A 15,486-nucleotide genomic window follows, 5' to 3' on the forward strand; every position below is an offset into this window, starting at 1 on the left:
CAAAGAATAAACCAAGGTAGAGCGGAACAGTTACTCTTTCTGGAAAAAATTCTTCAGTTTCACTTTGTCCACATGCTAACTGTGGTTTTATGACACGTATGTTTTGCTTCATTGGTCATTTAGGAGAGCAAGTTCCAAGAGAATTTCCTTTCCCAGTGAGTCCTTCAGGAGAACAGTTTGTGAGGAAATCACTGCAAATGAATTCTCACACGCACCTTCAGACTTCATGGCAAGGACTGGAAGGCTCCAGAAAATATCTCTTTGTGTGTCTTCCCCTTCCATGCTATCTGCTGAAGTACTTGTTTAGTTTCTACCTCCCCTGTAGAAGAAGTTGGCTGATCTCAGGAAGACAAGATCTGAGAATGAAATATTGCCGAAGTACTTAAAGTCAGTGCATGGTGCAATGGCTTAAGACCTTAGAATCTGGAGGCACAATGACTTGGGTTCAAACTTGCCGGTGGGATTAAAAAATGAATACATACAGCACACTTTGTATCGTGAAGCCTGACTATGTATGTGCCAGTATATCACACCCTATGCTATGCTGAGGGATTTAAAATAAAGTAGTCATGGTCCCTGTTCCCTGGAAGTCGATCTAGACCCTACTCATGTATTCCAGTGAGGACAGAAGAGAGATCAATGGAAACCAGACGGGGAGCAAACAAGTCATCTCTACAAGTCTTTATTAAACACCTACTATATACTTAAAGCTGTGCTGGACTGAGCAAGGTAACTTGATTACTGTCCTCACCAAAGGACTACTTATCTTTAGCATGCTTTTAATATTTCAAGGTCATGCAAGTGACTTTCTTTTCTTACCAGGATACATTGAGGTAGAACAGGTTATAGGTGAAATTATTGACCCCAGGGACTAATCAAGCACTTTAGAGCTTACCATGCATTTTCAATTTAGGTGACTCTTTAAATTACCTTTCTGAACCTCTACAACGTTAGTCAGAATAGCATGGGCTATTATTGCCCTTTTATAAAAAAAAAAGAGAAGCTCAGAGAAGCCATGTACTATGGGTGTTACTGCTAAGTGTTGGGGTGTCTAGAACCCCAAATAATTTTTTTCCTGAGCCAGGGGAACAAGAGTCCATTTGGTTCCATTTCTAGGGTATGATTTCCCCAACTTTTCTATTTAAGAAAGTACTTTCTGATTGTATGCTGGGATCTATGCTAAGCACCTTCCATATATTCCTTATTCAATCCTCAAAGCACAGTATGAGATGGAAATTATTATTACCCTCATTTTACAGATGGGAAAACCAAGGCTCAGAGAGTACCTGAAACTTACTCACGCTTCCACAGCCAGGAGATGATGAAAATGGAAATGCAAACATAGATCCGTTGGACTCCAGAGCCCTTCACCAAACACCTGAATGCCTTTTTGATGCCCTTTCAGACTGACTGCACTGGTCCCCTAATCCATGTAAAACAAGTTGTGCTTTTCTCCCTGTTCACATAGAGGCCCCCAAATCACTGGCAAGTCATAGGAAATTCTTAAGTGGCTGCTTATTAATAACATTTTCAGTTTATATTAGGCTGCCTTTCATCCAGGGGAACTCAGCCAGCTGCATACACAGAGAACCACTGAAATCCAGCCATTTCTGGTATGGCTATGGGCCAGCTGGCAACAGCATCCCTCAGGGGCTTGGCTTGTGGGGATTCTGGCAATGGTCACACCCTTCAAAACTTGACAGGGGCCCTTTAATATCCGTGCTGAAGGGCTTGAGGCAGAAACTTCCCAGAAATCCATGTTCCTCAGTGAATGGGGCCAAAGGCTCAAGACAACCCCAGCAGATTTGGGAAACAAGAACATCAAGAAATTGGGTGTTTACCAAATACCGATGCTGGAAGTAAAGCCCCGCGATTCAGATTGAGTTAGACACAATAGGGAAAGACTTTATTTTCAGGAGAGACCTGGCTTCAGTCAAGTCCAGGGGAAAAAACAAAACAAAACTAATTTCTCAGGGTTTCCCACAGGGGGGCGAGGCAAAAATGGCAAGATGCTGACTTTCCTTCTATGGAAGCTGGATCTATGGAACGGTTTTTGTGGTTTTGTTCGGAGCCACAACTAGTTTCCTCATTCTGCAGCAGCAAGAGGACTGAGGGAAGTCCACAGAAAGAAAATAACATTTCCTAGTTTCATATTTTATTGGAAAGAAGCCCTTGATGAATTGAATTCACATGGTCTACAGGAGTAAGGGTTGGAAAATACTTAAGAATTGGTTGTATTCAGATTTTAACAAGGTGATGGGTGAAGGATGTATGCCCCCTCGACGTACCCCCAAGTCTACAGGAAATAGCCACGCCCACACACTTTTGGCCTAGTTGTTACCATGAACAACGGTCCAGACTGTGGACTTCCTTGGTGGATGGATTGAGTCTCAGTCATCTCTTCACTAGCTCTTGTCACTATTCTAGCCTTTACTCTCCTGCCAATTCACCAGGACCTCCTTCCTGGGCTATTGTAACAGCCTACTTCTAATTCCCTGCTTCCAGCCCTACCTTCTAGAATCTATCTTCTACCAGCTGTTTGTTTTTAAAACGAGGGAGATAATACTCAGCTCTCCTGCTTCAACTGCTGGCTTCCCAATGCAATGAGAATCCTGGCCCATAAGGTCCAGTATAATCTGCCCCCTTCCTCTCTCTCCAACTTCACTTTGTCCTACTCTCCATATTGTCTACTGTGTTCCAGCCACGTTGACCTTTTAAAATTTTTTTTTTTTCAACTTTTTTTTTTATTTATTTTTGGGACAGAGAGAGACAGAGCATGAACGGGAGAGGGGCAGAGAGAGAGGGAGACACAGAATCGGAAACAGGCTCCAGGCTCCGAGCCATCAGCCCAGAGCCTGACGCGGGGCTCGAACTCACGGACCGCGAGATCGTGACCTGGCTGAAGTCGGACGCTTAACTGACTGCGCCACCCAGGCGCCCCAGCCACGTTGACCTTTAATGTGTCTTCTGAACTTGCCAAGACCATCCTTCTCTTAGGATCTTTGTGGTGGCTATTCCTCTGCCTGGAACATCATTCCCTCAGCTCTTAATGAGCTGGCCTACTCTTTACCAGTCACGTCACTCAAAGTCACCTCTGATAAGGACCCTACAGAAAAAAGCCCTCTTCTCCTTCTCATTCACTGACTGTTCTATTATCCTTCAATTTTTTTTTTTAACATTTGTCACTATCAGAAACTGTCTTACGTGTCCATGTGTTCATGATAATTTTCCTACTCCAATGTAACTTCCACAAAGTCAAGGAGCTTATCTTGTGTCAAGAACAGTAAGCAGTCGATAGGTACAGTTCTTTAAAATTTTGAATCCCTAATGCCCAGCCCAGAATCTAGCTTGGCAGCTCTCAACCAGAAGGCTCTGAACCCTTCACGGGCATGCAAACCAGATGTGATCGCTGTGTAAAGTTTTCTTTTCTTTACACTTATTTTTTTGCAATAACTGAAAATGTATATTGTTACAAGGATGCCATAAGTGTAGACTGTGAGTCTGCTACACTCACGATCGGTAGGAGATCATCAAAACCATACCAAAGACAGACTGCCTTTTTCCTGGATTAAATGAAAGTATTCAAAGAGGAAGGCAAAGGTGGAGAAGAGTATATTCATTGTCAAGAATGAATGAGAACCGTACCATAGCTAGAGTGTAATGTAATTCTGTGAAGTGCGTTGCAGAATGTCTAGTGTTTGGAAGGACACCTTGGATATACTGAAAGACTGAAAACCTCTGACTGAACCCAAAGCAAATATTCAAAAAATTGTTCAACTGTCAAACGAACACACAAAGGTCTCTGCAACACCTAGGAAACAAATACCGCCTTGGCCTTGGGACCTACGACAGCAGACCTCAGTTCACCCATCTGCAGAAGGAAAGAGAACCAGGTAATTCTCCTGGTTGCACAGAGTTTAACATTAGCTCCTGGGCAGTCACGCAGAGAAGCGTTGTGCTTTCACACAGAGTGGGAGGATATAGTTTTTTTCAGTCCCACAGTAACCTTTAGAGATCTTCCTGGATGAGGTTACAACCATCTACCATCTACCATCCAGCTAATCTTTGGGGTTACTTTGTCATTAGGAATCTGATGAAAGTGGAGATCCTGTCCCTTAAAAAAAAAACATAGACGTGTTCACAGAAATTTCTGCATTTAATTTCAAAAAGTTCATTAATCTTTGCTGGTCCTTTGGTGCTCGTGGATTCCAAGTTAAAAACACCTGGTCAAGTGTAAAAGAACTTCTCTGATATTCCCCATAGGGCCAGAGACAGTGCCTTGTATCTTGCAGATGTTCTACTTCTCACTCTCTTTAAAAAAAAAAAAAAAAGAGCAAATGATATCATAGTTACCACTCAGGAAGCTGAACCTTAGCAAGTCAATGGTGCAGCATTTAAAACAACGTTTAAGCCTGCAAGGGCAGACCGTGGTGGTGTTTAGGCAGCAGGTCAGGCCCCTGAAATGAGACGACAAAGTGCAGGGAAGGCAGGTTGAAGCTAGTCTGATCAGTCAAGCCCAGCACTTAAGCTGCTTTCCACCTATTCTCCTTTCAGAAGCCATTCGAGCAGGAACCTGAGCTCCTTCACCAGGAGAGGAATATGTGAATGCTTTGCATTTTCACACCACTTCCTAATGAGGCAGGTGTTTCAGAGGGGCCCAAGCAGCACAGAAAGCATGAGGGGCGGGTGGGGGCTCACTGTTCCAGTTGGTGGCAAGCATCGAGGCCAGACAGGCTTTCCAGGTGACTTCTGAGACGATAAACTCAAATGCAAGGAGTAGACTTCAACCGTAATTGAACTCCTGAACCGTGACGGATAAGCTATCAGGGAAGGGCTGGAACGCAGGGCCGGGCAGTGGCTGGGCCAAAAGCAGCCATTCCAGATGCACTGACCACCTAACCAGTGGCTCAACTGTCCAGTGGACATCTATGGAAAACAGTTCATTGTTAAGTGGGTCTTCCCCCGGGAGCATCACAGCCGGAAAGCTGGATAAAGACCGCACACCGCGGGTGATGGGAAGTGACAGGAACCTGAAGAAGCCTCACCAAATTAATCAGAACAACAGGATGCATGTATCCCAGGGAAACAAGAAAAAAAACCCTGTTAAAGCTTCAATTCACGGACAATTCAACTAATACAAACTTCCAAAAGGGTAGACGTTGAGGGTAGGTTAAATCTCTTGGGCCAACTCCAAGGGATGGGCACAGGCTGCCTGGTGTGCTGTGTTGAGAAAGACTCTGAGGTTTTGCTGGGGGGTGACAAGGAGAGCGAAGTATTTCATCAGTGGGGTCTGTAATGCACAGGGAGCCGGGCCTGGTGATACACGTACCAGGGATTTGCCACACGAATTCTACGGTCAGGATGCTTCTGAGAATGGAGTTCAAACATGAAAACACATTCAAATAACTTTCCCCACTGAAGAAGATTTCCTCTATCCATCAAATAGAAGCTTCTGGGGGGAATAACAAGGAGGAGTGAGGGAAGAAAGCAGACGTCTGCTTATCCTGCCAGATCAAAGCCTGGTGTCCAGTGAGGTGACAGATATCATAGCCAGAGAAAGCTCACAATCAATCTCTTATGACTTCCACTGGAAGAACAAATTCCCTGGAATTCATGTTCAGGATCATAGTTTGCACGCCTGCCATGTCTTAAATCACAAGGAACCCTCAAATGGGTAACCCTGCTCTTCCTATTAAGGCAGAAAGGCGATTGGGTATATTGTCCTAAAATAAGACTGAACACCAACTTGGATTTAATTCCAAAAAACCAAAACCTCAGGAAACCAGAACCTTGCTTTCTCTGAATATCCCTCTTAGGTAATAAGAGGGGGCTAGTTGAACTACCCAAGACAACAGTGCAAACACATATGCTTTTCAAAACTTCACAAAGCATTTGACTTTAATTCATATAAACTGGAACATTTTTTTTTACTTAAGACAAATACAACCTCATCTGGAAAACACCTCACTGACTTCTTATAATTTCAGGTGCCCTGACTATTTAAATGGGCATACCAGAGAAATAAATACATCTAATAAATTTAATAAACACATTTAATATATTTAATCATTAAGTGTATTTGTTTCTATGGTATGTTTGTGTACACACACACACACGCGCACACACAAGTAAGTTCCAATATCTTTCACATCCCCACAAGTTGCCAAAGTTCCAGAGTCAGATGGTATAAATGCAAATCCCAGCTTGACCATCTACTAGCCGTGGACCTTGGACAAGTTATGTGACCTCTCTGTGCTTAGCTTCTGTAGAATACAGATGATAACAGAGTATTATCATGAGTATTAAATAAGATACAGCACATACAATTGTGAGCACAATGCTTGGCACACAATAAGTAGTCATGAAATGTTATTAATTATTTTTATGACTCTGTAGGAGAATCTCTGCAGGAGCTAAGTGATTTCTTTGAGGTGTACTCAAATAAGGAATGATATAATTAGGATTAGAACCTGGGATTTCTGGGGGTGCCTGTGTGGCTCAGTTGGTCAAGTGTCTGACTTCGGCTCAGGTCATGATCTCATGGCTCATGGGTTCGAGCCCCGCGTCGGGCTCTGTGCTGACAGCTCAACACCTGGAGCCTGCTTCAGATTCTTGTGTCTCCCTCTCTCTGTGCCCCTCCCCCACTCATGCTCTCCTTCTCTCTCTCAAAAACAAACATTAAAAACAAATTTAGAAAGAACCCACGATTTCTGAATTGGGGTCAATTTTCTTTCCTGTGGAACACTCTGTTATAAAAATGGCTAAGAAGGCACACCATTGGCATCACCAGGAACCGTGTTAAAAATCCTGACTCTGGGGGGTGCCAGTAGGTTGAGCGTCCGACTTCAGCTCAGGTCATGATCTGGCAGCTTGTGAGTTCGAGCCTCGCATCGGGCTCTGCGCTGACAGCTCAGAGCCTGGAGCCTGCTTTGGATTCTGTGTCTCCGTCTCCCTCTCTCTCTCTCTCTCTCTCTGCCCCACCCCTGCTCATGCTGTCTCTGTCTCTCAAAAATCAAAGAACATTAAAAGATAACAATTTAAAAATCCTGACTCTGGGAGCGCCTGGGTGGCTCAGCTGGTTAAACATCTGACTCTCGATTTCAGCTCAGGTCACGATCTCACAGTTTGTGAGATCGAGCCCCGCGTCGGGCTCTGCGCTGACAACACAGAGCCTGCTGGGGATTCTACATGCTCGCATGCAGGTTTAATTAAGTAATTAAGTAGGTAATTGATTAAATAAATAAATTTAAAATGAAAAGAAAATCCTTTAGGGAAAACAATGCTGAGTCTGAATTTTAGCAACGCCCCAAGATGCATACACATTCAGCCGGAGCAACCTCACTGTCTGGCACTCTGCAGGATGCCTGCGTAGGTGACAGCCCTGGAGGACTTCTAGGAGTGAATGAGCAGCCCCAACACAGGGCAGGATCATGCGGACCCGCTTCACTAGCGTGAGGCCTCCAAAGGTCAGATGTGCCTCCAGGAAGCTCCAGGTCACTCTCTGGAGGGCCGCCGCTTCTCATCTTGCAGCACATATCCACAGTCCAGAGGGTCAGGTCCTGATATAAAACCTGACCTTCAAGTTCTCTGTGCCAGAGCAACCGACGGTGCAAATCACATGCCTCCACCGACGAGGTGGAGTTTCGTTCGGAAAGTTCACACTCATCAAGGTCAGTGCTGGAAGAGAACTTATAGATTATTTGATTCAGGACCTCCCTTTTAGGGATGAAAGAACGGAAGCTCAGAAAGGGAAACACATATATTCTAGTTAGAACCTGATGTGCCTGCAACTGGGGATCAAAAGCTAACAAGGTTGGCCCCTGTCTACACTCCAACTGGGTTTGCCCATGTTTGCCTACAATTTCAGCACAGCAGAATTTCCCACGCTGCCTCTGGTCCAACAAAGGGCTGCTTCCACTGGCCTTTAGCTTTTACTCCTCATCTCAGTATGTCTTAACTGACTTTCCAACCAACCTCCCTTCTATTCTAAAAGCCACATTCAAAACGGTGTTCTGTTTTAGTCTCTTCATGGTTGCTTCTCATCTTATCATAAGATTAACTGAAAGGATTTTAATTTGAGAGCTAAATAATGAAATGTTTATCAAATGAGGGATCCACAGAAGTGATCTAGAAGACAAAGAAAAAACACGTGCAGCGTATATTATGGCAGGAAGTGTAAGCAGGTCCCAAAATAATGGACGTTACTTAGGCTTTGGACGATGATTATCTTGGGTTTGAATCCCAATTTTACTCTTTACTGTCTGTGTAACCTTGGGCAAGTTACTTAACTTCTAGGAGTCTTGGTTTCTTTTCTAGGAAACAGAGCTAATAATATCTAGCTGCATAATTGCTGCAAGAATTAATAAGGCAAGGTATGTAAAGCATCTTATATGTCAGCTAGTCCACAGTAGGTGCTCTATCTATGACAGTTATTGCTTTTTCTACATATTCACATAAACGCTAACACACAGACTAGAGACAGATACACAGACACCCAAAACATTCTTACACGTATGCTAACGGCTACTCTGAAAACCTATCTGACCCTGTGACCACAGAAAGTATGGTTGTTTCTCAGCTGAGTTCTGGAACTTTCCTGAACAAGCATCTCTGAGGACTCACAAGTGATGAATGGATGCCAAGAAAAGAGTTGGAAAAATGGCATCCTGCCCAGTTGAAATGAAATGCTAAGAATTCCTGCCCTAGTTACTTTTAACCCTGGATGGGGCCGGATCACATTTGTAAGGTTTGATTTTACGAAGCCCAGAAGGGGTGGGCACTCTGGGGCCAGGGACGCTCCTGGAGTGAGCGATATGGAGGCTACTCAAGTCAGACATCCATCATGAGGCACAGGGAGTGCCATACTGTCAAAGGTACCAAGCTGGGCTCCAACCCTGTGCCATATTCCAAGGAGTAAATGATGCCTGCAATCCCTCCGGTGCCTCGGGATGCTTTACATACAGGAGCTCAAATCTAGGACCAGCAAGAAGGGGGATACCAGAAATCGCTATTTTTCTTTCCTCCTATGGGTTCACTCTGCTGTTCTGAGCGAGCACGACTCTGGTAACATTTCCCCACACGAGGCCAGCCCTGACTTCCTTGAGGCCCCCACTTCCAACTAGTGATGTTTCCGGATTCTGTGCCCCCTCCAGGGTCATATCTCCTCATAAAAGTCTCAATCAATCAAGTCTCAACCAACTTGATTTTGACAGACTTTACAGCCACACATGTGCTGGAAGTTTACCATCTATACCCGCCATGGAAAGGCAGGTTCATGTTGTACCTGAAAACGTGCTCTTTTTAAATAATGCATTTTTCAGAATGGTCCGTGGTGCTTTGGTGGAAAACACATGCTGTGCTTAGCCACCAGTAGGGCTTGAGGATTTAAAATGGCTGCACTATGAATTCTATAGGACAGATGGGGAGAGGAATTTCTAGCTGAAGGAGAACAGAGGCTCCTGCCTTTGAGTTGCAACTTCACCCACGGGGAACCTTCAGCTTTACACTTTTATGGTGGATTGGAGACCGCTCTGATATTCTCTCAGCTGCTTCTGCATTCTGGCTGCTTCCCTCCTCCCCTCCTCCTAACCCTTCCTCTAGCCACCCCCCCACCCCCACCCCTTTCCTTGCTTCTTTCTCCCTCTGCCTTGTCCCCAGGGAAATAACAAAATGAGCAAGCCCCAGGCTTCAGACTCGGAACAAAGAGCTGCTCAAACAACAGGCCCAAGAAAAAAGAAAACCAAGTCTCCAAACTCAACTGACCAAGTCCGCAGTGAGGGCTTACCTTGTTGGAAACTCAGTGTGATCTTATCCAACATTTTCTCTCCTGCATCATTCAAACACACACACACACACACACGCACACACAATTATAAAAACATGAACATTTCATTAAAAATCTTTACAGGTTGGGACAAGAGCAAAGCGGCAAGTGCCAGTCATGAACATGAGTGAGGCAAACGCTTTCCCAGGGCCTAGCCCCAAAGCTTCTTAGTTTGTGACAGTTCACAGTCACCAGGACCTGGCTGATGTTTTAAATAAAACCATCAGGGAGAGAGGGAAGAGGGAATGATTTTTGAAGGGCCTTCAGACACAAAAGAAAAGTCCTCGGCCAAACGAAAGCCACAATTCCGTCTGAGGGACAGAACATTGTCGCTGGCGTGTGTTCGAAAACAACCGAGGGGAGAGAAGACCATGTCTTCAGGCTTCTGAAGACAGCCATTTCTGCTAATCCGCACCTGGCAGTGCAGTGGGGTGCTGAAAAGCTCCACTCCAACTCAGACCCTTCGGAACTGATGTGTGTAGAAGCAGCATTATACTAGGCACCAACATTTGTCACTGCTGTGTCGTTTAAGGTAAGGTGTTTTCCCTCTGTGGCCTTCAGTTTCCTCCATCAAATGAGCACGTAAGCTACTACCTCTTGCCGCTCCCAGGTTTGGATTTAGTGGGAAATATGAATGTTACTGGTACCAGCAAGAAATAAAGTCCCAACACCTAGTAGGTACCAAGAATTGGGCAAGGACACCACAGCCACCATTTCACAGCCAGTGAGCTCAGGAGAATTGATTTCCTATTTTTACACGAGGAAACCAAAGTTCAGAGTGGTCAGGCAATGCTCTCAACACCACACACACCATCAGGAGATGTAAGGGAAATGGGCTGTTATCAAGACATAAATAGAATTCTCTCTGCAAATGCAACTTGACTAAAAAAACAAAAGAAACCAAGAGTGACCAGCTTCCAATTCTGAGTCTCCTGAGATTCCTCTGGCTCCTTTAATCATTCTCCATTTGTCTTTCAAACCCCCACACTGGAGCTCCATTTAACATAAATTTAAAAGATGTTCAGAAGAGAGGCTAGAAACAGCTGTCAAACTGTGCGACTACACTCACAAGTCTGGAAGAGACCTATTGTGTCCGCGGAGACCAGACAAGGGCAGGATGGCCTATTCCTTTCCCCTCACGGCACACCTCCACACTGGAGACACCCATATGGTGAGATATATTCAGCCCTGGAACTTCTGAGGACCCAACCAGCAGCTGAAGCCCATAGCCAAAGGCCTCTCAAGATGGAAAAAAAAAAAAAGCGAAGTGTCTGCACTGAAAAGAAGAAAGAAGAGGACCGCCTCTCACAGGCAAAGTTGGAACTGAAGAGAAACGCGCACAGAAATCCAGAAATACGTCAATTCCAATTTGGATCCCACAGCTTTCTGCATGTGACTTGTCAGCTGCCCAAACAGGAGACCTTCTTTAAGCATGCCTGAGCACCAGCTAGTGCTAAATGATTTTCATTGTACCATCCGGCCACTTTGAGTTCCGCAAAATCCGGCAGCCCTGGATGGCACCCCTTATTCTGTCAATTACCATCAGTAGGGTGGAAAGTTTCCTTGAGTGGGAACGGAGGTGGACATTACAGGAACTCGAGAGGACACCTTTTCTGCTAGCAACACCCCTTTGCAGACAAATGGGTGGAAACATATTGCCTTTCCAGTGGACCGTTTTGTTTTTAGCAACGATGCTTATAATAATAAGGATAAAAAGGCAACAGTGGCGGCAGTAATGGCTAACGTTTACTGAACATTTGCCATGTGGCGAGCACCGTGCTGGGTGCTTTTTCTGTCATCTCAGTAAATCCGTATACCTGCCACACCACCTATAGGTTCTAGCGCTCTCCCCGTTATACAGCCAGGAATCACTCCTCAGAGAGAGAGCGCTAAGTATCTTGGGTGCTGTCTGAATCCAGAGTCTGAGTCCTCGGTCAACATTATGCCGTCCTGCCTAACCCCTAAGCTCCTTTCTCATTCTTTAGGCTTCCATCAATGTATCTTCCTTCCTCCATTTCTATTTATTCCCCTCCACTGTATGGTGAACCTTCACAAACCTGCCATTCCAAACAATGCTATTTTATTAATTTTGGCGGCCCCATGACTATTTATAGGCCAAAATGCCCAAGGGAGCCTACATGTTTTAATTAAAAAAAAAAAGAATTTCTGAGGGGAAGGAGCATTTGATGGAAAGGCAAAACCTTTACAAGCACACGAGGAGCCATCAAATCCAAATTTCCAAAACATGGCAATTCTGTCAAAGTTGTGACTTACTCTGGAGCCCATGAGGACACTCATCCTGACCCATCTGTGAAAGCCATCAGCAGCCAATAAACCTTCTGGGGAGCAGGATCAGAGTTGCCAATTCGGCCTCCAGCAAGGAGGCCAGGCTGCTTCATTTAGTTTAAGTCTCACTGAGATGGTTTACAACACTCTCTGGGAAGAGACGTTCAAGCAAAGCAAATTGCAGCCTTGCAAGCTGAGGCTTTGGTCCACGGCAGTCCATGCCGACATTTTCACGGCACACTGGGGCCCTCCCCTGACTGTGGTCATGGATGCACCGCCTGGAAGCAGAACTCTCTTGCTGGGGAAATAATATATGTGCCTAAATTATACAAGAGCCACGCTTGGACCGGCGGATGGCATCGCATCTGGTGCAGATCACTTACCCTGGTGTGATTTGGCCCAGCCCAGATTATTTATGGTTCATAAAAGGCCCGTCAGACCCCAGCATATTCTAGGACCACACAACAATGAGTAATGGGATTAAAGATCTGGATTTCATCGCAAGACCTCCATGGCAGATTAGTAATGCTATGATTGGTTTTTGGGAAACCAAGAGTGGGGAGCACTAAGTATGAGCACTCCTCTAAAAACCCAATGGAGAGAACACAGTGAGTCATGTGTTTCAGCCCGGCTGTGCAGTCGTATTTGGGAGCTCTGTCACCATCTCTAATATGAAAGCACTGGCTAAAATTAAACCCGAATTAACCAAGCACCATTTCTTCACCTGGAAGTCTCAGCTAACTCCTCATTCCCCAGAGGCTGTAATGGTTTCTGACACCCTGAGCAGAAATGACTACTGGGGATGAACACTACCAGGTGTTTGGTTTTTAAACCTTCTCCCCTTTTATTATTATTTTGCAAAGATAACTGCACTTCCTTTACAGAACGGCTGCTTCTAAAGCACTACGACTGAAGCGTTTCTTCAAGACTCCCTACAGCTGTGACATGTCACTTTGCAATTGAGCTTTCTAATCAGCATAGAAAAGGTAAAAGGTGCCAGAGGACCACTAAAAATGTCACTTGACCAAGATAATGGAGCTGTGATAACCTCTCCTAATGCAAAGCATTTACATCCAGCCTTCTCATCCTCCCTAGAAAATACACAGTTGTCTAATATGTGAATCAGAACAAATTTCTTACCTATCTCCAGGGAGGATAAAATGCTCAGTCTTGGGAGAAGCTTCAACCAGACCCTCTGAGCTTGTCAGTTGCCACAGTTCACTTTCTCCCCGGGTCTGGCTTCTAAGAACGCAAGCAGGACCGCAGGCAGCCAAAGCATCTTCTTCTGGAAACCCTCCTCAAAATCTAGACCCTTCCCGACAGCAGAAGCAGGCTCCAGCCAGAGCTGCTCATGGAAAACAGCACTGCTGGATGGAGACCCTGCTGGGCACCCACCAGGCGAGGGGGGAAAAAAAGTGTGACTTCTACCCTTCCTCTGGATCCGACTGCCTTCCAGAGAACCCAGCTTCTCAATCTGCAGGAAGTCACAGACCCCAGCTTCAGCGTCACCAACTGATCCCGAGCCAGACTCAGGGCGACTAGTCAGCTGGTCGCAGAGCCCAAGACACTGAACCAGGAAATGTGCAGCTCGGCCAAAAAAAAAAAAAAAAAAATACTAATAATAATAACTGTCGCTGGAGAGGCTGGTGGTGCCGGAGAAGTCGCTGTTGCAGTGCCCACATCCTCCGCATGCTAATGAAGCCGTGACGTCAGCAAGTCAGTCACGGCATCTGGACGTCCCGTCCCGCTGCCCAGCACCGAGATTTATTTACATGTAAATTAGCCTCGCCTTCCAAATCAATAATCCCCGAGCCAGGGAGAAGGGAAGAAAGCCTTCTCGGGATGCAAAGGCCCTAGCTCTGTAACCTCTGAAGGAATACAAAAATAACACCGGTAAGAAGAGAGGCTTTAAAGATACACGCCTTTTTTTTTTTTCTTTTTTAAAGGCTGTGCTCTTATGTGCTGGGGATCAAATCTGGGCAGTTATCAACCTGAGCGCCTGTTTCAGATTATATTATGCACCAACCCAGGAGTGGAATCCTAGCTCGTCTTTTCCTCCCCCAAAACTGTGTCGAGTCTTCAAATGCCTCTACTTTTCTCTTTTTAACTTTCATTTCTGGGTGTTTGCTGGCTGGAGACTAGGTCCTCCTTGAATTTTTGTGCACGTCTGAAATAAAACACAAGACTACCTTCCTCAGGTGCCTGGGTGATGAATGAGTCATTCCCTCCCTTAACCCCTGACCCTAGCTCCTCCTGAGTAGAAGAGACGAGAAAGCATAAATCAGCCCAGGGGCATTTGAGGACCCCGAGACCCTTAGAGAGCACTGCTTCCATTCTTCCATTTTACAGATTCTGAAACTGAGGCTTTGAGTAGAGAAGGGTTTTTTTCCATAGTCACAATGGGACTTCAGCAAGGACAGGCTAGAACTCACATTTTCCGGATCTCCGACCAGACCTTTGGGTCTCTAATTGGATCTCTAACTCCCCATCTGCTGCACCAACAGGGGCCCATCCAAGGAATCATGAAGAAGGAACTCAACAGGGCTGGGAAGTCCTGGGTCTGAATCCCAGCTTTAATTTATGCAAGTGATGGGACCCTGGACTAGTAGCTTAACTCTTGGGGGTGTTCAGTTTCTTCACGTGTACCAACCCTTCATTTAGTATGTTCTGAACACCTGCTCTGTGCCATGCACTGTTCTGAGGACTAAGTACAGACACAGTATTTGCTCTCTCCTAGCTCAGAGTCTGAGGCAATAAAGTAAAAATATTGAATGCAACCAGAGTGAGGATTGACATGATATCACACTCACTAAATAATAGTTCTTTCTGACATTTTGGATGAAGTAAAAAAAAAAAATCACCAAGGCCTTCTTTCCACTAGGATGGTCATTGTTTCTATCCTTGGAGTATTTCCATGGTCATCTTTTACTGTTTAAAATCAATTGTTCTTTCAATGCTGCCTAGGCAGTATGCTGGGCCAGGGGAGAGCCAAGGGCAAGCCAATATGCCGACCCTGTGCCTGAGATCAAGGGAGTGCTGCGGGTTCCTTAGGTGGTGTGTGAGGGGGATAGGGGGGACTGGGGAAGCTAGGAGACAGGTGTAGTCCATCATGCACAGAAGCGTCCCCGAGGACAAAGCAGCCAGCACGGTTCCTTGCCCATACTCCCCGGACTGAAGAACCCACTCTGATGAGCTCTGCCCTTCCAGCTGGAGTTCCTGAAGCTTCAAATGAATTTCTTTGTCAGATGTGGGGAAGTTTAAATTATGTCTTTTGTTATATGTAATTGTATTAATAATGCTTAATAACTTCTTTCAGAATGCCTCTCTCCGGTTCAGAGAAGACCTTTCATGGTGAAAATCACGGGACTGCTGTAACT

General features: G+C 45.3%; 1 protein-coding gene across 4 annotated transcripts in view; it reads right to left on the reverse strand.

Annotated features, from left to right (window-relative positions):
- PRICKLE2 (prickle planar cell polarity protein 2) overlaps window positions 1-15,486 on the reverse strand; it is a 322,185-nt gene that overhangs the window by 100,495 nt on the left and 206,204 nt on the right. The window contains exon 1 of one of the 4 annotated variants that reach the window (XM_019469824.2): window positions 13,250-13,701. The exons of the other annotated variants lie outside the window; for them this stretch is intronic. The gene's annotated coding sequence lies outside the window, so the exon portion shown is untranslated. Of the gene's footprint in view, window positions 1-13,249; window positions 13,702-15,486 lie in introns of those variants that run through there. 4 annotated transcript variants of the gene reach the window in all.

This window comes from Panthera pardus, unplaced genomic scaffold (genome assembly GCF_024362965.1).
Source record: "Panthera pardus isolate Hobbes unplaced genomic scaffold, ASM2436296v1 HiC_scaffold_8, whole genome shotgun sequence".
NCBI classification, from domain to species: Eukaryota; Metazoa; Chordata; class Mammalia; order Carnivora; family Felidae; genus Panthera; species Panthera pardus.